The sequence below is a fragment of the Passer domesticus genome, chromosome 1, assembly GCF_036417665.1.
Source record: "Passer domesticus isolate bPasDom1 chromosome 1, bPasDom1.hap1, whole genome shotgun sequence".
Lineage (NCBI taxonomy): Eukaryota > Metazoa > Chordata > Aves > Passeriformes > Passeridae > Passer > Passer domesticus.
In genome coordinates this window covers 44882282-44909713 of record NC_087474.1, presented here as the reverse complement: position 1 = coordinate 44909713, position 27432 = coordinate 44882282, and the positions used below count along the sequence as shown (strand labels likewise).

Sequence of the window (27432 nt, the reverse complement as noted above, 5' to 3'; positions counted from 1 at the left end):
TGATAAAGAAGATAAATAGCTTCTTTGCAACTTCTTAAAAGGGTTCATATTGTGAGTTACTAAACAACACTGAAGCCATGTGAAATACGTAGGAATTTTATGAGGCTGAAGTTATGGCACTTTTCTCTGCAAAATAATTTCAACATCCCTCATGCCATTTGAATTATATCCTCTGTCACTGCAGTGAATTGCACATGTTTGTAGATGTCTCCCTGCATATACCTGTGCACATATTTGTTTATATAAAAGAACCATCTTCAAATGAACTGCTGAACAGCAGCAGTAAACTGGCTGTAGACTCAGACTAGAAGGATGGCGAATCTAAGTCAGGAGAAGAATTTATTTTTTAAACCTGAATCTCTCTTCTTGATGTTTGCTATCACTCAGATATCTCACATTTTAACATACTGTATCTTCTGTGGGGTGAAGTGTGGGCAAAGGGACTCGTGAGAATGACCCCTCCATATCTGGGCAAACACAGTCCATAGCCAGGAACACAAAGAATGCCTGGTCTTTGTTCGGCACACAGGCTTTCCTGGAAGAGGAACATTAAGTCAACAAACCACTAGCTCTGAAGACATGCAGCCAGCTTGCAGCTTTAGTACTACTCCAGCCATTTTAACCAAAATATTCCTTCCAAGACTTCTGTATTGCATATATGGAAAAGGATCTCTTCTGACCAGGAAATTTATCACCATCAGAAAGAATGTATATAAAATCTTATCTGCCTACAAGCACCAACTGCAGAGCCCTTTATGAAACTCCTCTTTGTGACAAAAAAGGAAAATAATTTCTCCCCAGTTTCTTGTACCTCCCTTGCTCTATACATTTCCCCATCTCTTTTCCAGACATTGATTCAATCAAAGGAATTTGGGTTTGCTCACTATTGCCTCCATTGACCTACACAAAAAGTATGTGATGGGCAAGATTTTGGAATTCCTCTCTTTTAGCAAAAATTAGTTAAAGAAGAGAGAATGCCTTTTAATACTTACCTACCAATCTCAGGGAAGATGGAAATAATTTTTCTTTTATCTGTGTTTAGCTTTTCCCCAATATACAGAGGAGGAATTACTCATGATAATCTATTTTTACATATTTACAATCACTTGAGATGCAGGTCCCCTCTTTACTTTCCAGAAGGGAGATTATACCAGGAGGGTGATGTGTATGGAGGCTATTTTCTTTGCAGGACCAGATCTACAGAGCAGAACATCTTCTCACCGCCTCACCTCTGCTGTCTTTGCCGAGTCTCATCCATAGTGGGAAAGCTGCATTTTGCCTATCCTGCTCAGAAAGCCTCCCTTCACATTTCTTATGGCCGTGGTGAACTCAGACCATGGCACCTCCAAGACCAGAGTGTCTTGCTGCTTTTATCTAAATGGCTTATTACAAGGCAGCCTTTCTGGGGGAACAGCAGCTCAGCTAGTCCATGGGTTACCTTACTATGCATTTATCATCTGTGCTTACATTTCCCTGGCGGTTTGCATCATTGTATGACAATCTCTGGAAATGAAACTTTTAATGCCAAAGCAGCCCCAAACAACTCTCTGCATGCTGGTCAGTGAATCTCAGCCTTTAGCAAGAGACATGACTGCAGAGTTTTTCTCTGGCTCCTGCGACCCAGCTGCTACTGAGAAAATTAGGCAGGCAACAGAAAAAGACCCACAAATAATGCCATACATAGTTGCCATAAGGATAATAGCTGGCATTTGTGTCTCATTGGCAACTTAAGGATAGCATCCATGATGCCCAAGAGGTTGCCATACCAGGCTTAGGATTTGGAAGAGAGATTAGAGGCAGCTGTTCCCTTATCCATGTAAAGATGAGAGTTCAGGATATAAAAATAAAATGCAACTGATGATCATTTCCTCAGAAGCAGTAGCCAACTTCAGCAGTGGCCCTTGCCTGGAGGAGCAGTGGCAGGAGCATGGCAAGCCCACCCTGACTTTGTGGAGGGTGCTTGGCAGTGCAAGCCTCAGCCCTGTGCAGTGGCTGCTGGAATCTTTGGGAGGATCTCCAAGTTGTCTCTGCTTTTCAGCTCCCTGGAGGGATTTATTTTGGGGGACAGCTACCTCTTTGGAAAACCTTTGTTTGGAAGAGCTTTGCTATTGAATGAACAGCCATAAACAACCTTTAGAGCTAGTATAAAGGCACCTAATTTTGTTTTAATCACACAGAATAATTTTTCTGTGTCACAATAGGACACGAAATAACAACATGCATGCTGGAACTTCTAAAGGTAAAAAGAAGAAGTTTATTTCTCAACTTTGATATATATAGATCTCCAAAAGTGACTTTGGATTGGAGGATGAAATTGTCACTTCTCTAACAACACTGGTCAAACTAACAGTCTGTCAAATTTCTCCTCCTCCAGAAAGGAATGCAAAAACAATCATTATTTATATAAAAGTGCATGAGAAAATGCATTACAAAAATGTAGACATCAGAAGGCTTAGAAGAACAGGGTGACATTTCTGGAAGTGTGAAGTGTCCATGCAGGCTGGGGAGAAGCACCTTGTATCATGCTTCCAGTCTCCTTGTTATAAGTGAAGAGAACAGGGCTGAACTGCTCCATGCCTAAGGAGATGTGACTTGAGTTCTTAGCACTGGGGGACAACTGCCACAGAAATGCTGAAAATCATGCCTGATGGGCCAGGACAACCATGGTTTTTCCTAAAAACCAAAAATGTAACTAACTTTCACAATGCAAACACAAATTGAACTATTAAAGCCCAGCTGATCTTAATATGTCTTCATCTGGGTAAGCTGTTTTCTGTGGAGCATAATAAATTATAACTGTTTCTGCAAGCTATGAACAATGAGATGAGAACAGAATACAAACCATGGGAGAGATATTTCAAAACCTCAATACCAAGAAAGGATACTGAAACACTGCTTACAATTTCTGTGGTGTTTTAATGAACATTTCTTAGCATGTCTCTTGTTTAGAAAAATCAGATTATTCAAAACAAAATAGCGTAAAAAAAGGTCTTCAGCAAAAAATGTTTTTTCCTGGTGGATGTCTCAGGTTGCCACCATCAACTTGTACAGTGAAGCATTTATTGCTGGCCCACAACATTTGTTGAGTTATGTGTCCCCTTAAATCTGCCCCTTGTCCTGTACCACCATGCTTTTTCATCAGCAGATACCTCTGTTAATCATACAAAACAGTATGCTTATATAATGTGTTCTTCAAATGTAGATACAAAGCTAGAATCATTATGAACATTCGAAAGGAATCATCTTTGGGAAAGAACTAAGCACTCTAAACTTCATTGCTCAAAATGATTGCATTGGAAAGTTGTGAGATTTTAAAGGTGGACTTTAATGACACCATCCTAAAGTACTGCTGTCTGATTTATTTTATGTATAGTCTGACCATCTGCCTTGAGACAGTATCACTGCTAGTCATACATAACTCATAAATATTACACTGTGTTACTGGAAATGGCTGGTTTTTTAGACAACTCGATAGATGATTACCAGTTTTCTAAGTAATTGACATCTTTTTACCTGGCACTTAAGCCATTTATTAATGACAGGATTATGTTGGGTAATTAAGAGAAGGATATACTTTAATCCTCATTTTGGCTCACTTCTTACACTCATCTTCATTTACTTCACTTCTGAAAATCATCAAATCTTTAGTTCCAAGTTTTAATGATATGCAAACTGACATGCCTCAAGTTATATATTTGATCATTTTGTTAAGCTCTGGAGGCCTCTGCTCTGTCATTGCTGGGCAGCTGTACAAAAACCTTGGGTACTTTCTATAAAATACCAGGAAGCTTTGTGCAGTGTGTGTTAATCTCTGGTTTTAACATCAGAATACACAGGGAATCAAGCAGAAAACAAAATCAAAACGTAAGGAAAGAGGAATCTCAGTCACTTAATTCTTCATAGACTCTTGGTCATAAATTAGATCTAGCAGAATGTATCAGTATGTGAAATATACATGAAAAGTCTCCCAATGGGATCAGCAATTTTAATTGTTCCCATTTACTTAATGCTTTCAACTAGGTAAAAAATTGCAGGTGGAAGAACAAGATGGTTACTGGAGAACTGGCAGCTCCACTCTGCTCTGCTCTTTTGCCATGACAGTAAATCTATTATGTTTCAGGAGAGGTATCATACCATGAAGCAGGGGAGAAAAATGCATATTTATGCAAATAATCCCAGTGATTTCTGTGGAAGTGACACAAAGAATAGGTTCCTGTGGTTCATCTGTGGGGGGGGGGGGTCTTGTCTGATCACCCTGGATAGTGAAGATACCAAAGCCCTTGCTAACAGTGAGATATATCATCCTTGCAACTGGACTCTGCCTGTCCTAATGAGTGCCTGCTAGACCTCTCTCTGCAGAAAATGGTCCTCCCTGTGCTAAACAGTACATTTAACACTGGCACTCATCCAGAGCCTAGGGAATGTCAGCTGCATGCTCTCTCTCAGTTCCTTTTCTGCCAGGTAGACTCATAAATGTGATCAAGAGTGCGCATCTTAAAATAGCATGCTGGAGACATAGCACTCTCCAAATGTTAGCTAATTGTCGCAGCAGCCTGGCACAGCACATGCCTAGGACCTGAGCTCTGCACTGATTAGGGATTCACACACGTGGGGAAGAGCAGCACACATGGGGAGAATGACAGCAAGAGACAGAATAAAGAGAAAGAAGATCAAATCAGACAGGCAAACAGGGAAAGAAAAACCAATAGATAGAGTTAGGAGTGTCAGGGATGAAGGCAGTGGTTCACAGAGGATGCATGAGTGTTACAAGCAGAGGACAGGAAACAAAGGGTTTGATTTCTCCTTGCTTGCACCAACTACTGCTTCAGTTTGATGCTCCTAGCAAACTGGCCTGTTCAGAGATTACAGAACACTCTCCAACCCAAGGAGATCTCTAAGCAGAGGATGTGTTTCAGGGAGAAACACAGGTTTCTCACTGATAGACTGGGGGAACAAACCATGAGAAATGAAAAATGCATCTGCAGAGCCCCAGTGGGTGTCAAACACACACACACACACACACACACACACACAATCAGTCTTCATACCCTGACTTCCCATATGGGCAGAGAGCCACTAAAAAGCCTTCAGAGGCAGAGAGCCACGAAAAAGCTCCCCATGATCCCCTCTTGGTTTAGGAATGAGGAAGCACACACACTTTGCAGTCTTTGTTCAGCCCAGGCTTAGGGCTGAAGTCTCTCAAGTCCTGGCTTTTTAGATCTCCCACAGTTCTGGGGTTTCCTGTTCATCAACCCTATACTCACCACAGCATATTCAAAGCATGGTGGTGTAGAAGCTTTTCCCATCTGCCTTGTTAGTGATGTGCTACACACACTTTAATGTCACATATTGCCATAACTAGAATCTCCTTGTAATAAATATTATAGTTAGGCATGTAGTTAGTATTGGAAGGACCATAACTCCCAGCTTTAGTCCATATCTGGCATGTAACACTTGGATTTTTGTTCTTGAAAAGCATAATCATGAAACTCCTGTTCTATGTTATTAATAGCAGAAAGTAAGCCATCATTTTGTTCACATGCAGGCTGCAGAGTAGTCAATGAAGATATCTGTATTTTCACTGAATTGGTGTCTAGAAGATTAAAGAGGTCTGAACAGCTGTAGGTTCTCCCCTAAAATCACACTTTGAGAAGCCAAGGTCAATATTACTTTATTATGGTGTTTGCAAGAGTGAAATTAAGCTGCATAAGCATGCTGGGCCAGAGGAGTTGTGCCTTCCCCAGGCACCTGTTCTTGTAGAAATGGAGAGAAAACTCTTTTAAGCGACGAAATACAAATCTGAATCATGACATCATCAGAAGTATCTCGCTGGCTCACATAAGCTGTGAGCAGGTTACAGTTACCTAGCAACTCCTGCAAGCAGCTCCAAAGCTTCAGCACCAAAGCATTAGGGTTTAAGTGGCAGACACGGACCTGGCTCTAACCACTTTATTCATCGTCAGAACATGGTGTTCTCTTGGCAGAAATCAGAAAAAAAATCAGGAATATTATTAAAGACCCCCATAGCGGCTTCCAAAGCAAACCTGCTTTGGGGGTCTTTAATTGTGGTGCTACATGGTAGATGCCAGGTTTTTTGTCCATCTCTGAATGGCAAGCTCGGGCATGCTGGTGAGACAGACAGCCAAGCAAGAGAGCTCATGAGTGTCTCGCAGATCTGCGAGCGTTGCTTTTAGATGACACTTGATGCCAACGCCCATAAATTTCCCTTTGCAGTTCTGTATTGATCCTAATTGCATGTGGCCAGTTAGTGCATGTTCTAGGAAGGCAGGAGGTTTTAATAGTAAGGCACCAAGCACAGTGAATCAACCATATCCTGCATTCTGCAGCAGGACGTCTGCAAGATTCCCTGGGAATGACTGCACAGTCTCCAGGATAAAGAACACAGAAAAGCCTGAACAAGCCAGCTACCAGGAAAACTGCTCCACAGACTTCAAAGTTCTCACCACTTGGTGACTCCATCAAGTGAATTATATATTTATTTGTCTTCACATTTTTAAAGAACTGCAACTCTACTTGCCTTTTCCAACACATGCTGGCATATACTGAGCCATTCACGCAGTCAGGATTTCACCCAGATTTGCCACTTACATTGGCATCTGCTATGAGACACCTCCTATTTCTACATGTCAGTATCCAAATTGTCTCGTTTGTAGGAGAGCCAAGAGATTGCAGAAGTCTGCAGCAGATAAGGGGTGAACTGATAGCAGTCTGTACTGAGTAGCTGAGGAAACACGAATTGTGTGAGCATGGTGTAACGCAATAGGTGATATTATTTATAATCTCATCACGCTTTTCATGCCTTCAACTGCTTCCTCTGCAGATTGTCATAGATTTATTTCTACATGACAGTCACAGTTTCTATTCAATAGTAAGGTGCTTTTTCCTTTTCTTGTTGAAACACTGAAATTCTAGCCTATCGCTTAGGTGTCTAGCCCTTTTGATGGACTGTTCTCAGAAAATCCTTCATTAAAAAGAGGTGAGCCGTGATGTTCCTTCTCTCAATATTTGCATCACACTCTCTTCTCTTGCAAGCCTGTAGGATGATATTGTCATCTTGATTAAGACAGGGCTTTGATGGGGTGATAAATACATATGTAGATAAACTCCCAGAGCAACAGGTAAGAGGAGCCCTGCGTGTGGTGGTCCAGGCTCTGACACTGCTCCTGCTTGCCTGACAGGTCTCTGGGGACCAGCCAGAGACCATGGCTGGTGTACACAGATGTGCCTACCTGTGAAAGGAGGGCTTTTTTTTTTTCTTGCCACAGTACCTGGATAAAGATAAGTTGTATCATTACAGAGTGGATGAAGAGGGAGCAAACCATCCCCTGGCCATGAAACCCAGTGGACTGGGTCTGTATTTCACCACACCAAGCTCACAGCTGCATTGCTGCTATTGCAATGTCTTTCTTTAGAGGAAGGAGGGTGGGAAAAGAGAAATTTGCTCTCCATCTATAGCTGTTACTCCTCTGTCTATTCCAGTGGCATTAGTGTGTCTGAAAAATCTTAGTCCCCCAAAAAATGTCACGCAGATTTAAACAAAAAATATGAGGCCCAGGGGTGAGATGAGCCATTCATGAAGACACCGACTAACCTTTATCAGTTTTCTTCTTGTTAGTAACTTTGTAGGTGAAAATTCAGGCACTGCTGTCAAGAAGCAGGTGAATGGTCCACCCATTACCATGTCACTGATTCTTCCATTTCACAAGACTGTAGAGGAAGATGATGAAAAACCAAAGGAGATGATGAAAAGCAAATAGGAGATTTGCCTGCTCATTGAAGGGAAGACTACTTCTTATCTTTTTGTTAGTAAATTGAGTTCTCTAGAGACACAGAAGATTATAGCCTTACATAAGATGGGACAGAGAAAATATTAAATTGATATTTTATTGATATATAGAAACATCTAATCCTTATTACAGCTTCACTAAGTTCTTGGTTTCAATAGTTATTGTATCAGGTTATCTATACTTTCAATGAAACTGACTTCCTTTTATCAGATTTCAAATTTGTTGCCTTTAAGTTAACATCTTGTTCTTCTGTTAAATTAACATCTTGTTCTTCTGTTTCATGACCTATAAAAAAAGGTCATTTTACCTTCTCCATGGCGGACATGAGGAGCAGGGAATATGAATCTGCACATCCTTCTTATCCACGCTCTCTCCCGATTCAGCATTGCTAATTGTTCCAGCTTGTTTACCTGCAAAAGCTATTCCTGTGCACTGAGGCAGTCTTTTGAGACACCAGCTTCTCTTTTATCTGTCATGGAGCTTTAACTATGGTGATCAGAGCTGTTGGGAACTGAGGGAGGAGGTACCACTTGAGTCTCACAATTTAATGCTTTTGGGGCATCTAGTCTCTCTCAGGCATCTCAGTTGTCTTGGGAATGACCGACTTCACCTAAAGAAGATGGCAGAAATTTTGCTTCATTGATGAGCCCATGGCTGGGTTCCCCTAATAAAGACAAAAAATAAAAACGAATGCTGCTGTCCTGTCTAAAGACTTCAGCAATCCTAGAGAGAAAAGGGACTGATTGTTCTTTAGCCTTCCATTTTTCTTCTCAACAAACTGTTAGGAAAGAGTAGGAGCTGCTAGAGACATAGCAAGAATAACAAAAATCCTTGCAGTGCAAGATGTGTGGAGGCTCGGAGAGTCGTGGTACCATCTGTGCCTGTCTATTTACAGCCAGAACAACTAACGCCCAACTAATGGTGAAGAGAAGCAGAGCATCATGTCATGGAGACAGCTCTCTAATCTTACATAAAAGCAGCTCTCTGAAAAACCTGAATTGTTCAGATGGAGAGAGGAATGGTCACAATTTACACTTAGGAGGATTTATTTATGGAATGGTAGAAACACCTTTTTGTTTCAGCCACGTCCTTTAAGCAATCTTCATCTGAGACTTCCAGGCAAGTTTGGTCAGTGCTTTTTCAGCAATACAAAGTTTAGTACACACAAAACACGTCATTAGAGATAGATCCATGGTGACAGCAAAAGATCGGTAATGAGGGGAAAAGCAAGTAAGCTGTGAAAGCAGCGTGCTTGTTTTGATTTCAGAAAAAGATTTTTATATTTGCAACAGCTTCTGGATGCAAAGAATAGGTATTTACTCAAAGGGAATGAATGAGCTTTTGCTTTCATGCTTTTCAATGAAAATATGTTTTGAAAACATACATAAGACTGACATTTAAAAAAATTGTGTTAGAAAGGAAAACATAGAGTTAAATCCCCTGTATTTATGTCAGGGGTAATTTTAGGCTCTCGATCAATTTGACGCCAACAAGGATCTGAGACTGGATGAGAAGCAATTGTTTTTGGGTGAAATGGTTGAAGGCAATTATCTACCACAGGAACAGAGCTGGGTGCACAGTAAAGGGGCAGGAACATGATATATTCTGAAGGAGGAGAAACAGCCAGGGAATAGAGAATGTGGGGACCAGAGAAAGTCCCAGATGAAGGAAATAAGAGGTAGAAAGGAAAGAAAAAGCATTCAGACTGAGGGGTTCCTGTACAAAGGATGAAAAGTTCTATGTCTATGGTTAAAAACAGTCTGTAGAATAACAAATTTGGTTTTATTCAAATCTGTTATATGTAAAGAAGTCTAGATAAATCAAGACTTTTTTTTGATTCATAAAATATATATGGATTTAAGAACTCAGCTTCCATCATTTAAAGTTTTAGATGTTAATGATAAAAAAAATCCACCTGATTAACATCTGAAGCCTTGAACTCTACCAGAAAGTATGCTAAATTTGATTGCTTTTCTGTCTTCATTAGTTTTAGTGGAGCAGGGATTTAGTCTCTTTCTCCCTTTATGTATATTTTATTTATTTACTTTTTTTCAGAACAGATATGTAGACCTCTAAAAGCTCACAAAACCATAATAAGAAATTAATAAAACCCACAACACAAGAAGAACAAATGATCACAATTAAGACCAGGGACACTCATAGTCACACCCCAGTGGATAGGGGGAGTATCAAAAGTTCTGGAGGAAAATATGAGCTTTTAAGTATTATGTTTGCGCAGAGAGACAGGCTCCTGCAAGCGGCTGGTCATTTTCCCTTCTGACTGTCAAATTTCAAGTGATGAAGAAAAAAATAACTCAATTCACTGATAAATTGTGATGCTATAGAAATGTTCCGTGACCATACAAATTTCTGCCTTGAAACATGTCTGGAGACTTCCACCAGCCTCTCAGTACTCTAATATGTGCAGCTCAAACCTTCTAATTAACAAAAGTGCCTCTGAAGATTGTTCCACCAAATAGATGCAAATTACTCCTTTAATTTCTTTCTTCATTAGATTCCTTGTTTCCTTTGATGCTGCAACGCCTTTTTCTCCCCATGACAACACACCGGCGATGGCTGATAACACCTTGAAAGTAATTGCTAACATTTGAAATTTTGTTTTTAGTCTTGTAAGAACTTCTCTTTACCACGTCTGGGGATTCTTCCTGTTCCTTCTTCAGCTTTCTCCAATCCTCAAAGAATTGACTTCCCTTTTCTCTGGAATTACAAGACTCTTTGCTCTTGTTCTCTGCTTTTCCTCACCCCTGCTTTCTTTTTTCTTCCCCCTGCCAAGGTTTTTTTAACCAAATATGCAAATAGCTATCAGTCCAAATTATGCTGTTTGTACACGCCTGCACTGAATGAGAAAATGTCTGTTTGTTGGGAAAGGAATGGAAATAGAATTAAATACCCCATCTCCTAGCAAAAGTTAAGTTTATTTATATGCATGATAAGAACTTACATGTCTCAATATGTAGTTATGGCTATTGCACATTTTCACCAAAATAATAAGATTTTTTAGGTAATTATATATGTCCTATAGTTATTTGTTAGAAACAATATTTTCATCTCACAATATTTTGCAGAAGCCAAGCTCTTAATAATAGAAAAATAAAGACACTTGAAATAATTTGGAGTTATGCGAGTTACGAAAAGATGTCCTTGGCTATTCATTGTCTGTGTTTTATGTATTTAAGTTCTTGGCAGTAATACCATTGGAATCCAGCAGATTTTTCTGCTTTCACAATTTCTTGGTTGTTTCTCCTTTTGCAAGCCAAAGATAAGAATTGTAAGCACAGGGGAAAAAAAAATCACCTTACATTTGTTAAAGTTAAAAATCAAGCTTATTCCATAAAGCAAGCACAGGATTTACCATTGCAGCACAGCTACCCAAATCCCACATGGGAGTGTGATCAGAGGAACTGAATGTCCTACGTGGGCTACAGCAAAGGAATTTTTCAAATGCAGACATTCAAATTGTGCTATAATTTGTCTATGGAAGAGGTTATGAACACATTCCTTTGTTTAACAGACCAGTATATATCAAGGATATGCTATAAAATAAGTAACGCTGACTTAGGTTTCGGGGTACTGCCAAAAATAAGTATACCATGTACTCTTAGAATACAGTATGAAAGGAAAAGCAGGGCTTAATCTGATGGTACAATGAGTTGTTACTGAATCCATCCAACTTAGCAATTTAATCATTCAGTAATCAGTAATACTGAAAGTAAGTGTTTGTGCGTACTACAGAAGAGGTGAACTTGGGAATAGATGTCTCATTGCAAGAAGCAAGATAAAAAGCAGTATCTGGAGTGAAAAAAAAATCATCATTAAATGGTAAGAGAGATCCATTTGATGTTCAGCAAATCCCCTTAAATATTGGCAAACATTTCTGGGTCATGCCAGTTTTCCGGAGTATAGTTATAAACACGTAATAAGGTATGACTGCAAATCTCTTGCCTTTGGAGAATTTTAGGAAACTGGTTACCCTAAGCATTGGCATCACAAATGAAGGTTTTTCAACTCACAGTGCAGCCAAAGGAAATGGGTATGTTAAAAATAAAAACTCAATCCTCTTTCAGTCTTCAGATATCCCGTAAGAACAACATTGGGGTGCGGGGTCACTCGTTAGGGAAGTCTTTGTTTTGGGTTAAGGAAACAGAATAAGCTCCTTAACCTTCTGCAAAGTCATGGTGGACTGCCTTCAAAGAGCTATTCTTTAAAGAAAAGGATATTGTTTTTCACTAACTGTGGCAGAAACAGCCCCTTTAGTAGATAAAAAGGTGAGTCTGCTCCCTGCTGACTGTGAACCATTTTTCTTCTGAAGGAGAAATTATCAGATCATAAAATGTATATACCTTAATAGGCACATATATACACACAGAAATTCACTTTGCAAACAGCTGTACCATTCCAGCTGCCTGTCACTCTGTTTGTATTGGTTGCCACTGCTTCAGCTCTGCCAGAGGAAGGGACCTTGTGAATGCTCCATCACCTCCCGAAAAAAATTCTGGTGGGGTCATCTTGGTTTTAAGGAGGAATATGAACCAACAGCCACAGGCAGATTAAAGAGCTGACAAAGCAGAGCATGGGCAGGCAAACTGGTACTTCCAGGTGCTGGGCAGCTCTGAGTCTCCAGACAGCCCTGAGCAGAACTAAGGCTGTTCTCAGGCAGCACTGCTGCAACCAAGAAAGAACAGCAGCCCAGAGCCATGGGCAGATATGGGCACAAGAAGAAGACTGGGAGCTCACTGTACAGCTGACAGCATCCTGATACACCACAGTAATGAGCCTGTTTGGAAAACATCCCTGAGTCAAGCCTGGAGCATTTGTAGTGATCTGCTAAACAAGCTGCTGAACTATGAAGACAGCCAGAGAACTTGCATTAACATTACCACTACTGAATAAAAAAGGACAATAATTAGTATGATACTCCACTCAGAAGAAGAATGTCATACAATTTTTGATATGGGTTATTTTTTTTCAAAAATAAAGTCTACCTACAGTGAACAGGCAGTTTTCATTGATTTCCTCATCCTTATGTATTTTCCCTTCAACTAAAATCAGTGTTATTTTAGATTTGATTCCTCTGGTTTCTGTTTACATTTTGAAAAACCCACTGTTGAGTTACAACAAGTGTTACCATGTAGTTTTCTGATTTACTAAAATATAAATAGAGAGACTTCCTTTCCGGTCCTGTGCAGTTACTGTAACTGCTCAAGGTTGAATATTTGGTTTGTAATGGAAACTCTACAGGGTGATATAAATATACAACAGGATAATCTGATATAAATATACCACAGGAGAATCACTATGTAGGAAAATCTAGATAAGTCCATCAAGAAATGCACAAATATAGGCATTAGATTACCTAAATCTAAATAAAGAATTAGATTATCTCTGTGTCTGGTTCTGATGGGATATAAGCAGGGGTGTCCAGCAGTAGATGGGAATTTGTTTCCTCCTCTGAAGAAAGGGAGTAAAGTTTAGGAAAGGGTCTAAATAAAAATGTCAGTGAATGGAAATGAGAGCCTGAATTCATTAGGAGGTTGGACATCAATATTAGTTCAGTAAAGACTGTGTTAGGTTTCACAAACTCTTCCCATATTCCAAGACCAAAAATACACTTCACAAAGCCACTTCGTTCTTGAGATTCCTACAGGCATTTTTATGTTTTTGATTCCATCCCCTTATGAGCTTGACTTGAAGTTTCAGCTCCACAAGTGCCCAAGTCTAAATAATGGAAGTGAATTGATCAGAAACGACACCTGCTGTTTACTCTTACCATTTGCCTTTCACTTACTTCAGAGTAACACACAAAAAAATCTGGTTGGTAAAAATGGCACAGGCCTTCCTTGAAAGGTCCTTGAAAGGTTTTGTATAAAAATTCTGCTAGCCCCAACTGATGGTAAACTCCAATTAGTAGAAAGGTTTCCTGCTGTCTGTAAATCTGGAGCTAAAAGTGAGGTGAGTGGAGCTAGACTTTAGATGAGTTTCCTAATAAAACAGATTTCTATTTAGCTCATTTTGTAAGAATAATTTTCAAGCAAACAGATCTGTGATGAGGCCACAATCTTCACTTTACAACAGATTACTTCTATCTCATTTTCTTTGCTCCAGAATTACCAGTCCTCACGCAATGTGTTCCCCCTTCTCTGCAGAAGGCTCGGGTATCTCCACAGCTGCACAGCCTTTCCCTGCCTTTGCCATCCCCTGCACTGCATGTCCAGATTGGTTTCTTTGGAGCTGGGCACAGCAGCTGCTCTGGCATTGCAGGCAGAGAGAAATGCAGCAGCACTGCTCCAAGTGCACAGGGTGCTGCTTGGTGGGGCTTCATGCCCCAGGAGCCTTGCTAAAACACACATCCCAGCTGCAGTGCTGTGACTCACGTCAGCTCATGGACCAATACATCCCCCGTGGGAGACCTCATGTCTCTCTCCGTGTGTGCCCCTCATGCAATCCATTACTGCAGTGCCCTTCCCAGTGACTCACTGTACTTGTTTCTCCAGCAGGAGCAAAGCTTCAAGCAGGCAGAAAACTAAAGCCACTGAGGTCTCAAATCAGTCAGCTCAAAATATTCTGTCATTTCTGGGAGAAATCTGCAGTCTGTACTAACCCTCAAGCTCAATAATATAACAAAATAAATTAGCTCACGGTGAGCACTATTTTGAAGTGACTAGTTCATTATCTCCTTGCCTAGGGGAGAGGATTGACAAAAGGAAGAATGATCCAGATATTTTCTGGATTCTTCCTTGTGATAAGTTACAACTTTAATTAAAAATGCTGCCTGGGAAGATGGCTGAAGTGCAAAGCCTCTGTTGGTACCCAAAAAGGAAAACGTCTGTCTCCTCAAAGAGTAGCTGTGCACATGTAGACTGTGTACTGCTTTCTCTGTCTTGATTTGGAATGGTGAAATGGAGTTATATTTATTTTTTAGTTTTAGCAGAAATTCAGGATTGTGCCTCCCATTCAGGGAGGAAAAAAACCCTGCTGAAAAACCAAGGAGCACCCACTGTCTGTCAGCCATGGCAAGCATTCCAGGTGCTGGCAGAAGTGGTGTTGGTCCACAAGCAGCTCCTACATCACCAGGTGGCTGTTGGCAAGGCTGCAAGACATTCCTCCCCTTCCCCACAAGTACATCCAGCTCCACCTACATGGCCTTCCCCTCCTCCACAGTGCTATTTGCAGCTGGAGTCAAGGCCTCGTGTCCCTGTGCATTCTAAACTGTCCTTTTGAGACAGGCTGGCAAAGAAAACCCCAGGCCTGGGGATGAATGAGCTGGTTTTGGAGGTGGCACCTGTGCTGGAAGGAGCACCCAGTGATTTAATTCCAGAGTAACTTCCTCTTGAAGTCATGTGAAATACATGCATTTTGTTAATTTTTTTTCTGTTTGGGGATAATTTTCTTCATCTAGAATAGAGATGATATTTCTGGGACATACAAGCATCTTCCTGGGTATGGAAAATGGGCAGCACCATGAGTGTTGCTTTGATAGAGCCAACAGTAAACTTTTACCCAAAAGACCCTGAAGAAATTAAATAAATGTGTGTGAGGCAACAGTTTCTTTCTTTCTTTCTTTCTTTCTTGAATGCCAAATGCAATTCCAATTCCTTAGTTCCTCAAAATGTTTTCAGAGATTTCTGTCCTAAAGCTGCTTTGCTGCTACCATCTGCTTCTTCGTAGCTCATGCAAACCATCACAAGTCTTCTCTACTGGGGCAGGATTGCTGATAACTTTCCAGGGCATTCAAGATGGGATGCTGATTCCTAAATTGATTCCTTTTGCTCATATAAAGTTTGCTCCTTTTGGGCAGTCATGATTATGTTTGTGATAAGTGCTTATTGCATGGGTTCTTCCTTTGCCTGGGAATTAATGTGTTAGAGGCCACAGATGTGCCACACAAACCTGCAAGTCCCTTCATGTCATGAGGAGGTAGTTGTATTGTCAAGCCCTCCCATCCCTTCAGGCTTACTGGTTCCACATCCAGCAGAACATTGCAAAGTTGATTATGAAGCAAGAACAGCCTGATAGAGGGTTTGGAAAACGGGAACTAAAATGCTGACCTCACTTCTCATGAGGTGTCATAAAAGAGTGCAGCACTAAATTATATTCACTTGCTTTGCCTGACAGATAAACTATAGGTGTTTAACCTGCTGGATCTCCACAATCTCAGGAGTTCCATTCATATTCATCTCACTGTACTAAACATGCTAGGAGGACACAAACTCTGTGAACTAGAGCCCAAATCCAGGATATGTGGGTGCTGCAGACTGCTCCTCACTGTGATTGATGCTTCTGTGTACAGATGAGAGCTCCAGAAAAGACTGTTTTCTGAAAGCCATGTCAGCAAGGGGATGACAAGTGAATGACAGATACCCCTGGAGAAGCAACAGTGATATTAGGACTGGGATTTGCTAACACAAGCATTGGTGTTATACACTGTATCCAAATTATGAACAGATCTGCTGCACTGAGATGATGTACAAAAACTGACTTGGCCTTTTTTACAGATACTGGCATAGGCTACTGCTTAATTGGGTCATTATTTGCAGTTTAGTGAGGATGCATTCAGTCATTCAGGTGCCAATATGTCACCTAGCATTCAAGAGTTTAAATAGTTGCAAAGTCACAGGGTCTTGACAGCAAATACCAAAGAGGACACAAATTATATAAGGGAAGAATGGGGGGAAATCTCAGTTCAGTAAAATGTAAGCTTCCAGGAACCAAATTTTTCTTGTAACTTATTCAGTACAGCATTTCCACTTCATTTTTTGCACTACTTAAGACAAAGAAATGGCATGAACTCATCTTTGAGGTATCAGGTTATTGACAGGAAGATTTAAGCTTTCAGAGTCTTTTCTACATCATCAGGCACAGCTATTCCTGTGATATATTGCCCTTTTCTATAAGTCAATAATAAACAAATGCATCATATTCTTTACTCTCTTTTCAAAACATAGCCATAATTGATGATATTTCCTTGAGGGGAAAAAAGAGTGTAAATAAAAAGAAGTAGCCAAAATTCTTGAATTTGGTTCAAGAATTTAAATAATTCAGATTTACCAATTTGGTAAATTGGTTCAAGCTGCAAGTTTTAAAGCCTTTTAGGGTCCTGGATCACTCTTAATAAATATTATACTGGACCAAATTAGAACGAGGAAAACTGATACAAAACTTAGCAAAATTTGGGTTCAGATTCTCAAAGACACTTCATTCAGCCTTCAGAGTTCAAGTCTGATAAGGCTGAAGTGTTGCAGAGCAACATATAAAAGCTCTGTTCATAACAAGACCTTTATTTCAAACAGTTTTAATTTGTTGTGGGGCACAGACCCAGTGTTTTGATGCTGCAAAATGGTGTGAATAGAGTTTGCAAAAATTCCAGACTAGAGGGTCACATTCTTTGCTTGGAATATACTCCAGTTCATGCTAGACCCCCTTTAAAGTGGTAAAGCTACAACATATGAGAAATAAACCAGTTAGATTAAATTGTAATTTGAATTGAATTTTGGGCAGGAAAGTCAAGGAGCAGAGAGAGAAGACTTCTTATTTCATGGGGACATATTCCTCCATTTCTCCATAATTTCTGCCTGCAAAGAAAGTTTGGTCAGGCACCTGCTGCTTTGCTGAGTATTTCAGGCATTAAAGGCTCCTCTACACCTTCCTATTCACTTCTCACTTTTGAACAAAGCTTCACATCAAACATGCATTAAAATTGGAATAAATGCCACACAAAAGTATTCAAATTATACATCTGAGTGACTGTAAAAGCAGTGCCATCATCTTTAGCCTGTTAAACTTGGGTTCCAAAGGTACACTGAAGAGTGCTACTTCTAGCTCTCCCAGACCACATCAGTGCTTGCTCTTCACCCTCTGCATGGTTGAGGTAAGAGCATGTAAGAGAAATCTGTTTTGGTTTGTCCATAGGATGATTACATGACCTTTAGGTGAAGCATGCAGAAAATACCAATTTTATTTAATGATTTGTAAAGTGGTTAGTTCCAGAAGAAATGGGACAGGTTAGATCATGTTTCTAGATGACCTGGGAAACATTTTGCAGCCCTCCACTGGGATAACAGCTCAGCTGCTGGTTGCATAATTCATTTTTATCCTGCCCAGCTGCATACAAAGGTTAAAAAAAGATATAATTAGTCTCCTTCTCCGTTCCCACCTCTGGCCCACACAAACCCTGTCTCTTATTCAAACCTGTCATTGTTGGCAGTATAATCCAGGTCTCCTGAAAAGAAGCAGCAATGAAAAAAATTATGGTAATTTAATTCAGAATGATCTTTCCTTTGTAGTTTTCACATTACTTTTGCAGATACATCTATTAATAACCTGTAGGAATCAGCTTCTATTTACGTAGCACTTTTCTTCCCAAAGGGTCTCTGAGTGCTTTGGTAACCTTAGGGATCATTTCATTCTTTCCTGACAAATGAGGCTCAGTTTCACCTTTGTGGCAAACTTCAGGCAGAGGATGGGGAAAGAATACTGAGCCTGCCCCTCCACACTCTGCAGAGCCTCCAGCTCCCAAAGTGGGGTGCAAGTGTCCAGCAGAAGGTCTCCTGCCCCACAAAGGTATGTACTGTTGCTCCCTTTGTCTTTCTCTCCCTGCCTCCCCTCTGGCTGAGCAGAAGGAGCTGCAGCACCCAAGGAGACTCACACTGCTCCTGTGGTGATGCACCTAGCTCCCACTCCATCAGCACTGAGCTCATTCTGAGCAATGTCTGTGGTGTCAAATGAATTATTTATTCAATTTAATCAAAAAGTACAGCAACCCTCTGGGAATTGTTGGGGAGACAAAACTAGTTGTCCTTGTGGTAGGTGCTGCAGTGACATCCACTGAGGTGTAGCTCAGTGCTGCCCAGTTAAAGGACAAGAGGCAATATGCACGTGTTGAAATAAAGGAAATTCCATCTAAGTATAGGTGGTAAAGGAGTGGCACAGGTTGCCTAGAGAGGCTGTGGAATCTCCGTCCTCAGAGACATGAAAGACCTGACCAGACATGGCCCTGAACAATCTGCTCCAGATGACCCAGATTAGAGCAGAGGGTTGGACTAGGTGGTCCAGTGGTCCCTTCTACTTCACCTATTCTGTGCTTAGCTATTCTTGCTCACATAGAGCAAAATGCATTCCCAGATGTTTGCCATCACAGGTTGAAGATGAAGGAAGAAGTGGCAGAATGAAGCATCCTGTTCTGCCCAGTTACCAGATAGGTTGCTCAAAGGATTAAGATTCACTCCAGGACCTTTTCTGACCTCTCTAGAGTCTTTCACCAGACCACATTGGGGACAGAATACAGAAGGCCAGGAACTGCCTCCCATTCAGAGCTCAGTTGTTACAATGAGCTTCAAAATTACTCAGTGCATTGCTCAATTTCAGCCTGGCTTTTATATAAAACACAAGGGAAAATGAAAATAAGCTTTCATATGAACATAATATTATCTGTAAACAACACAGATATAAGTGTATGAGTATTTATGGGGTCCTCCTGCCTCAGGTATAAGCGTTCAACTTTTGGAATAGTTTTGTGGGCTACCTATGTATAAGAGCACTGCCAAAGTTGTCATCCATATATTTTTCTAGTACTTCTTGTAAATCCTTTGAAGAGAGATAAATGGATCCATGTACAGTCATACTACAAGTACACCATTTATATAAACAGTGATCAACATCAGTGGTGAGCTCCTGGAGATGCTCATTTAGTGCTGACAGTCCCTGTGGGACACAGGAGCAAATATTTTCTGTGAAACAAATACTTTTTGAAGGGATTTGACTTCAAAAGCAGTTTCTAGTAGCTGAAAAACATACCCCAAAAAATTACTTCTGAAATCACAGAGAACACCATTATTTCAGCAGGTTCCTGGGCATATTGCAAATGAATTTATGGTCTCAGACCTCTCCACTCTCTTGTCTTAATCAGAAATGTGTCAAAACCAACAGGATGATGTTAATGTAAACCTTGTAATCTGGCCTTTGGAATAAGTTGTTTAGCATTCCTGTCCACACCTTTTTGTAGCCTTGGCACACTGGACCCAGTATACTATGAGGACTAGAAGAATCTGACTATCTGTGAGTGACCAGATGTAAAATCTCTACAAAGGATTTTTCCAACAAAGCTAATAATCAGGGCAGTGTTAGGTGTGTAAATGAGCCAAAGGCAAGGCCTGTAAAGTTGGTACAAAATATGCCTTTGTTGAAATCAAACCATTTAATGACAACTTGCAACTTTCTAGTTCAGTTTTCAGTGATGTAGCCAAGCCTCTCACCTTTTCAGTTCTGTTTGGATCTTGTAGAAATGCTTAGTTTAATAAAAAGCTTTTGGTGTTATTGCTTGATCATTGGCTTTTGTATGTATTATCTTCTGTATTTTTTATTAAATAATTAGATAATATATAAACATGATATTGCAGATGTGGGATATTTGAGACATTAATTTGATGAAAAGTCTATGCAAAATTAATCAAGATAGTGCAGCTGGCACAAAGCAGTTTCTGTTATTGACATGAGAGTAGTAAGCCAGCTCCTTAAAATCCATATTTCCATAGCTTGGAAACAAATTTGTTTTGAATTTTAATTTCCTGAGGAATTTAATTTTTCAGTTCTACCTCAGAATGATTTTATAGTCATTTATTTATGGTCAGAATGGCCTGTGGAAGAATGGCCTCACCCTAAACCAGTTCTAATTATAGTAAACAAGAATTTTCACAAAAGAAGCTCTACTGCCTTGAAACTGTTTGAGTTTTTTTTGCTTTAAAAATGTCTTTTTCAAACATCTCAAGCTCCTCTTTTCAAGAGTGACACAAAAACCCCCCAGTTCTCATGTCAAATATTTTTCCAAGGACTGTCACAAGACCACCTGTGTCAGTTAAGCCTCAGATTAAAAGTTATATGGACAATTTTGCTTAAATTATATTATTTTCTTTTACTACTGGGGAAATCTTTGTACCACATCATGTCAATATTTGATGCTTAAAGACACTATTTTGAATAAGGAAGTAATGCTACAAAATTAACCGTATAATTTTCACTTATCAGTAGAGCCTCAGTGGGTCCTTTTCATTAAACTCAGATTGTTCCTCATGTGTGCATTCAAAGGTATAAAATTATGGGACAAAAATAGCATCAGCATTTGTAAAATCTCTAGAGAAAACCAGCTACTGGTGAACATGACAACAGGGAAAACAGCTGGAGAGCCTAATAACCACTTCCTCCGACCACATAAAACCCAAAAATTCTGCTAAACTAAGATTAATGCTCCATACTTCTTTCTAATTTTGTTCCTATGATTTTCTCTGCAAGGCACAATTTTTTAATTTTTCTGTTAAAATACAGCACTTTCCCCTTATGCAATTACCAGTTTAACAAGCAACTACCTTTACTTAACATTCCTGCAGCTTCCTTCTTATCACCACTGACATATCAAATCTGTCTTCCAATTTGTAGGCTAGAATCAGGGAGACTAGAACTGAGATAAAAATGCCCCTAAACCGAGACTGTGCTCCTCATCTCCTAGGACCAGCCACCCAGTAGGCCCATTTAAGCAGAGTTGCTGGCAGAAAGCAAAAATGAACTAAAACCTGTCACTTTACCCAGAGAGAGATGTCTAAATTGGAGCCCCAGTTAGGCTGTCTCAAAACTGGTAGGTACAAGTGATAGAAGAGAAGGACTGGGAGTATTGGTTCAGATACTGCAGGCAGAAATCCCGTGCTGCCTGGGGTAACTTCTGCAGCCTCTAAGCATGTGAGTCAGGGTCCAGCCTTCTGGATTTGACATCAGTGTATTAGAAAACAAAATCTCTACAGGGATGATAACGCAGCAAAGTTGGAAACATAAAGTCCAAGAATTATAATGGGGTTTTAAAAAAAGTTATATTGTTACGTTGTACATACTATATACTGCTCTGCACATAAAGGCTCTGACATCCGTTCAGAGATACTTCAGAAGTCTCGATCAGTGGATTAACATCTATCACTTTGTAGCACAGAGAAGCCATCTGTTTTACTGTAGGCAGGAATATGTGTATTGGCAGACATCAGTGTCAAGAGATATGCATCAAAATCCAACGCAAAAGCATGAACACAAGTTAACAGAAAGGAAATGGAGGAACTAAACCAGGATAGTCAGGTAATCCTGAATCAAATTTCTGAGCAAACTGTTTCCCTGTGGAATATAATACTTTCTCTTCTGGCATTGCACTTGTACATGTGCAGTAAAGCTGGGAAAACAGGTTTTGATCTAACCCACTGCTTGCAGAGGCTATTGATCTGGCAGGAAGAAGCAAATGTAGCCAATGAGTATTTTATGTCAGGGATGAAAGCTAATTCAATATTTAAATATGCAGACAACACAATGGAAATAATATTCTCATAAGGCATTAGGCTAATTAAAGTATTATAAACTCTCTCTCAGATTATCCACTTTATTCTAGTGGTCCAGTGGTGTCAGCATCCCTGACCATCATGGCACATGGAAATCCCATAGAGACTAATTAAATTTTCCTGTCTTGCAATAAGAATACAGAGGATTATTTTTAAATCCTATTTTTATGGCTATGATTTTGTCCAACTACAACGGATGTAACCAAAAGCACAAATATGCATATGTCACCTTCTCATAACTTCGAGCTGGGATTTGTATAACAGAGCCTGGAAACCAGGGGGCCATAGCAGTTCCACCAGCACAGTTTGTTGACTGCAGCAGGATTAGAGCATAATGTATGGGTATAGGTGAGAAGAGAAACAAAGCCTTCATTCATAGCTAGAGCTTGAGTAGAGGAGCCTGAATACACAACAGATTACCACTTACCAGCCTTCATGAGAAGATAAAAACCCAATTGTCAGCTCTAGTGCTTTACAGCAACACAGTAAAAAGAGCCAAGGGCAATTGAAATGATGTGGGTGATGGACTTGTAAATACTAGAAACAGTAGCATTTGGCATGATGGTTTAAGCAAGAAATCCCAAAACTAATTTTAGATAAAAATCTAAGAACTGAGATGTATTCCTCTTTAATTTACAGAATCAAGCCAAGATATCATAAATATCCAGGCACGCCTTCTAAACCTGGTCAGTTCAGCAAAGAACCAGGCACAAAATATCAGAGGCTATATTTCCTACTTGTCTTGTGATTATTAGTTCGTGGAAAGCGCAGGTAGTGCTGAGTGAATACGAAGCTCTTAGAGTACAAGCAGTTTGTGCTGCATGCATTTTCTAAGCATCTCCTTCTGCTTCAGAACATTGGGAACATTTGCATGAAAATAGAAATCTTTTTCTCTGAATAGCTGGTGTTCCTCTGCTGCTCGTTCAACGCATCAGGCTTACAGGAATTTGTTCTTACTTGGGTACCCCTGCACTAGAGGTGAGTCTGTAATACCATGCAGAGCAGCATTTGTGAGTGCAGGGTCCTGCTGAAAGCAGTCAGCCACCTTGTTCATATGCTGACTTTGTTGGACTGGAACAGGAGTTCTTTAAAAGTTAGGAATTAAAGCTCTGACTCCCTTGGCTTCCATGAAGCTACTTCAGTTGAGCAAAGGTATAAGTCTTGAGGCTGGAATGACTAATTATGGCTCATCCTGATTGTGGCCGTTGCTGGGAAAATAAATTGTATGAGCAAGAAAATTCCCTGGAAGTTAATAATACTTTTTTTTTTTTTTTTAATCTGGTTGTTATCTAACTTAGAAAGAGCTGAGAGTTTTTTGAATATGACATTAGAAACTTTGCTGTTTTGCAAATGACAATGATGCTGTACTGATAAGTGGAATGGGAAATATTAGCACCTTCTCTTTGGCAGTTCAGGATTGCTGCCCAGCTGAAGGAATGGGTGGGCATCAGGCTAGCTGTAGATACTTGGATGACTCAGCCCCATTTGCTGGCACTGACACTTCCACAAAGAGTTAATGCTGTTCTGCTGACTCACTGAGGCAGATGAATCTCTTTTCCTGTTTGATGTACAGCAAAAGTGTCTCACTGGAGAAGGGACAGCCAGCAAGGCACGTAACAGGGGCACACATATAACTACATTGCTGACCACCAAGCACCAAGCAGGTGTTACCTGTGTGCTGCTTCAGAATTCTAGTCTGTTTCTGCATGCCAACACCTTACAGCAGCTCTGGGAGCCCCAGTCTAAGGTGTTGATACATAGTCTGGACGCAGAGAGGAGTTTAGCTTTTACTGCTACTTTTGCTGATGATGTTGATGCTACTGTACTTCAAATGTGACTGATTTGTTTCATGCAGCATCTCCAAAGTATCATAATTCATCTCAGCTTGCTCTGCTGAAAGTCCTAGCCAAGGCTTGTACATCTCCCCTTTTGTAATCTCCTCTCTGGCTACACCATCTGGAGCTGTTCATTCACATGGGCACATCACTCTTTTTCCGCAGTTCTCCTGTCATTTCTCCTCTTTTCCTGCTCCAAATGCAAACTCCTTGTTCTCACTTTCAAAGTCTTTCACAATTTAATCATGCCTCATACCAGTTCTGGTATTTGTTATCCTTCCACCCACCCTCACTTTGTTGATTGCAGCCTCCACTTTTCCTTCTTTATTCCACACTTTCTTTTATGGCTGGGGACAAAAACGTGCAGTGAAACCAGTTAAGTCCATGCTGTAGACTCCCTTACAATGTCTCTGTCCTGTATCATAGAGCACTGAAGAACCAGCTAGTAACAGAAAGACACAGGATGGTCAGGGCTGCAGGATGGCTAAGGAGCTGCCCACAGGATTTCCTGAACCGAGATTCTCTTATTGTCACTTATGTTTGGGACAAGTTCCTTAGGATGTAGACTGCCACTGACAATGTTGTGTGTTTGTGTGTCTTCTGTAGGACAAAACAAGTGTCAAATGGCCCGTTAACTAACTTGTCTTCCTCTCCTCTGGAATAGAATTGCCTCACAGTCCAAGTGCCTTCAGAGGGAAGCAAGGTTCTGTATTTCACAGCTGCACTTCAAAATCACTGAGATACTGAGGCAACACTGGATGTAAGCGCCAAACCCACATGTGCTTTATGCAGACTAATACCAGACTTTTCCACCTGTCTCTTTTTCTCTACAGAGATAAATAACAGTAAAGATAAGCCCTAGAGCCATGTTCAGAACAGGCTGGAAAATAAAGTATTTGTAGAATTAAATGCTTCCCAGGGAGCTATTTTTCAATGTATTATTGTAGTAAATGTTTAGATTTTCCAAAGGCAAACTCATAAAATAGTCATTAAGCAATGCTATTTTATGTACAAATATTTTGCAGAACAATTTAATATGCAATCACACCAAATGTTTTTCCATTCCTGCTACCTCCACAGCACTGGCATTAAACAACTACTGCTTTACTGGATCTCTTTTCCTTCAAGAATGGCTATGACACCTCAGGGCTTGCTCAGAATCCCAGGGATCATTTAGACATTCAGAACATCTGTGCTTCAAGAACACATGAAGTCTGACACCTGGTCAAACCCACCATGCAATGGCCTTTAGCAACTGGTAGCAACTAAGCCCGAGTCCTGCGATGTGGAACACTCTGGTGGGAACAAAGTTCTTACATTGGCCTTTAGTCCTACATGAGGTTTCTTTAAAATGACGCAGATTGCTGCTCTCTCTACCTGCACCATTGAATTTGGATTAATTTTTTTTTTCAACATATCAGATCCTAAATTTGCCAGTTTCAGCCAAGCTCCAGCATTGGATATGTTGGCTGGTGAGATAAATATGAGGCAAATAGGTTATAAATATAGTCTGGCTCCTGGCCAATAAAATATAAAATAAGCAAGCGTGGTAGTTACAAGAAAAAATAAATATAGTCCAGGGCTTAATCTTGCCTTAGCTTTAGAAATTCAGTTGGGAGGAAGTCTCACATGAGTGAGGGTTTTGATCAACCTGCAAATGGGAACCGAGGCAAGAACATGAATCCAGTCTTCTGAAACACTGCTTCATATTAAATCTGATCTTAAAAACTTCATTGTATAAATGGAATACATGAAAGCACTGCATTTAACACCCTTTGTAGGCAAACTAGACCTCCCAGCCTAGATGGGGTGGGGGGGATTATATTTTGTGATTATGTCAAGATCACATTCAGCTGTGAAGGTGCAAAGTTTGTTTACTGTCTTATACCCATTCCCACAGAATAATTTTTTTCCTGTTTTTTTCCCTTTGATGTTTGTCTAAAAGCCTCAACCTATATAAAGCATGTTACAAAAACGTTCTGAAAGTCTATTAATACATTCCTGTTAGCATTCTCTGCATATATTTCACACTGATCTTTAGAATTGAAACAGTGTTTTTAGTCTGTGCTCGTACAACGCACAGTCTAGTGGAATACCAAAGATGACTTTGTAAGCAGTCCTCAGAGCTCCCAGAGCACTCATCCAGCAGGCTCTCTACCTTACTGATACCACCTGATGCTCTGAAAAAATGTTTTCCTGATTTCTAGCAATTGTATTTACAGATGGATTCCACTTTGTAGCAATTGCCATGGGTAACTCTTCAGTACTCCTTCTAGGAGCCCTGACTGGTGGTTGCTTTCTTTTGGTCCACTTTCCCATCATTTGTGTGGCTTGCAGACCATGGGAACCCAAGCAGAGCCCATCTGATATCCAGTAAGCAGCCCTGGCCATCACTGCTCAAACCCCTTCCCTTGCCTCACTCCCTCAGCTGTGCAGATACAGCTTTTTGCAGGAGTGTGTGGTGATCTGAATAAGGGGTTAAAGGTTGTGGTTAAGGCTGGGCTGAAAATGTTTACAGTTTTTTTAATTAAATAGGGCATGATTATCAAAGTTATTTTAAAATTGCAGTCATCTGCCCCAGCTCTTGCACGTGGGTCATTTTATGGCTTCAGGGACATCTGTTTGTTTAACTGAGAGGGTGGTGCAGAGGCAGAATCTGCTGCTGACAGAAATGCCTGTGAAACGATGAGCTTAGTGTCTTTACTGAGAGAGATGTGTTGACTTCTCTGGAGAGATTATGCCCTTGTTGTTGGCCTGCTTGCCAGTTGTCTGTTCCCTTTGTCTGGGCTTCTGCTATTCAGGTAAAGAGTGGTACAGAACCCTGGTCTGTTGTGTGCAGCACATGATCTCTGTTCTCTGCAGATAAATCATTCTGACATGATGTAGCAGTAGCAAGCTGCTAGCCTGAACAGCTTCTGTTATCTAGTTCAGAAGCTTCAGTGGCCTTTAAGTATTTCATCACAAATAATTTCTGGCAAATCCACAGGAATACCAAGCAAAAAGGAGGAGAGTTAAAGTTCTGATTACTGTACTTACAGTCAAAGAAACACTTTGATGGGCAGTATGAAACAACATCCCTTAGCTCCTTCCTCAACCAGCAAACGACTGATTATTGATGACTCTTCAAAGGATGCATTCCACAGACATTAGATGATCAGTTCACTTCCTTGCATTATTCTGAGACTCTCCCTCCATATCAGCTGTGAAACCATTAGCCAACCAAGCCTTCTAAATTGTATCACAGAAACATTTTTCCTCAGCTAGGAACAAGTAGATCTCTCTGAAGAATTCCCAGAATGACCTGATCCTACTCCTTTCACAGAATTGAAACTCCTTTTTTTCTGAGAGGACTCAAGTACCAACTCCTTCTCCTGGCCCAGCCTCCCTCTCCAGCTGTTGACTGTGAAA

The 27432-nt window shown here is 40.4% G+C and overlaps 1 protein-coding gene and 1 long non-coding RNA gene across 2 annotated transcripts in view; one reads left to right on the top strand and one right to left on the bottom strand.

The window, feature by feature from the left end:
- LARS2 (leucyl-tRNA synthetase 2, mitochondrial) overlaps positions 1–27432 on the bottom strand; it is a 132459-nt gene that overhangs the window by 102802 nt on the left and 2225 nt on the right. The window lies entirely within an intron of this gene.
- The window catches only part of LOC135299113 (uncharacterized), a 37198-nt gene continuing 27984 nt past the window's right edge, over positions 18219–27432 (top strand). The window contains exon 1 of the long non-coding RNA XR_010361165.1: positions 18219–18386. This is a non-coding gene — a long non-coding RNA (uncharacterized LOC135299113). The remainder of the gene's footprint in view (positions 18387–27432) is intronic.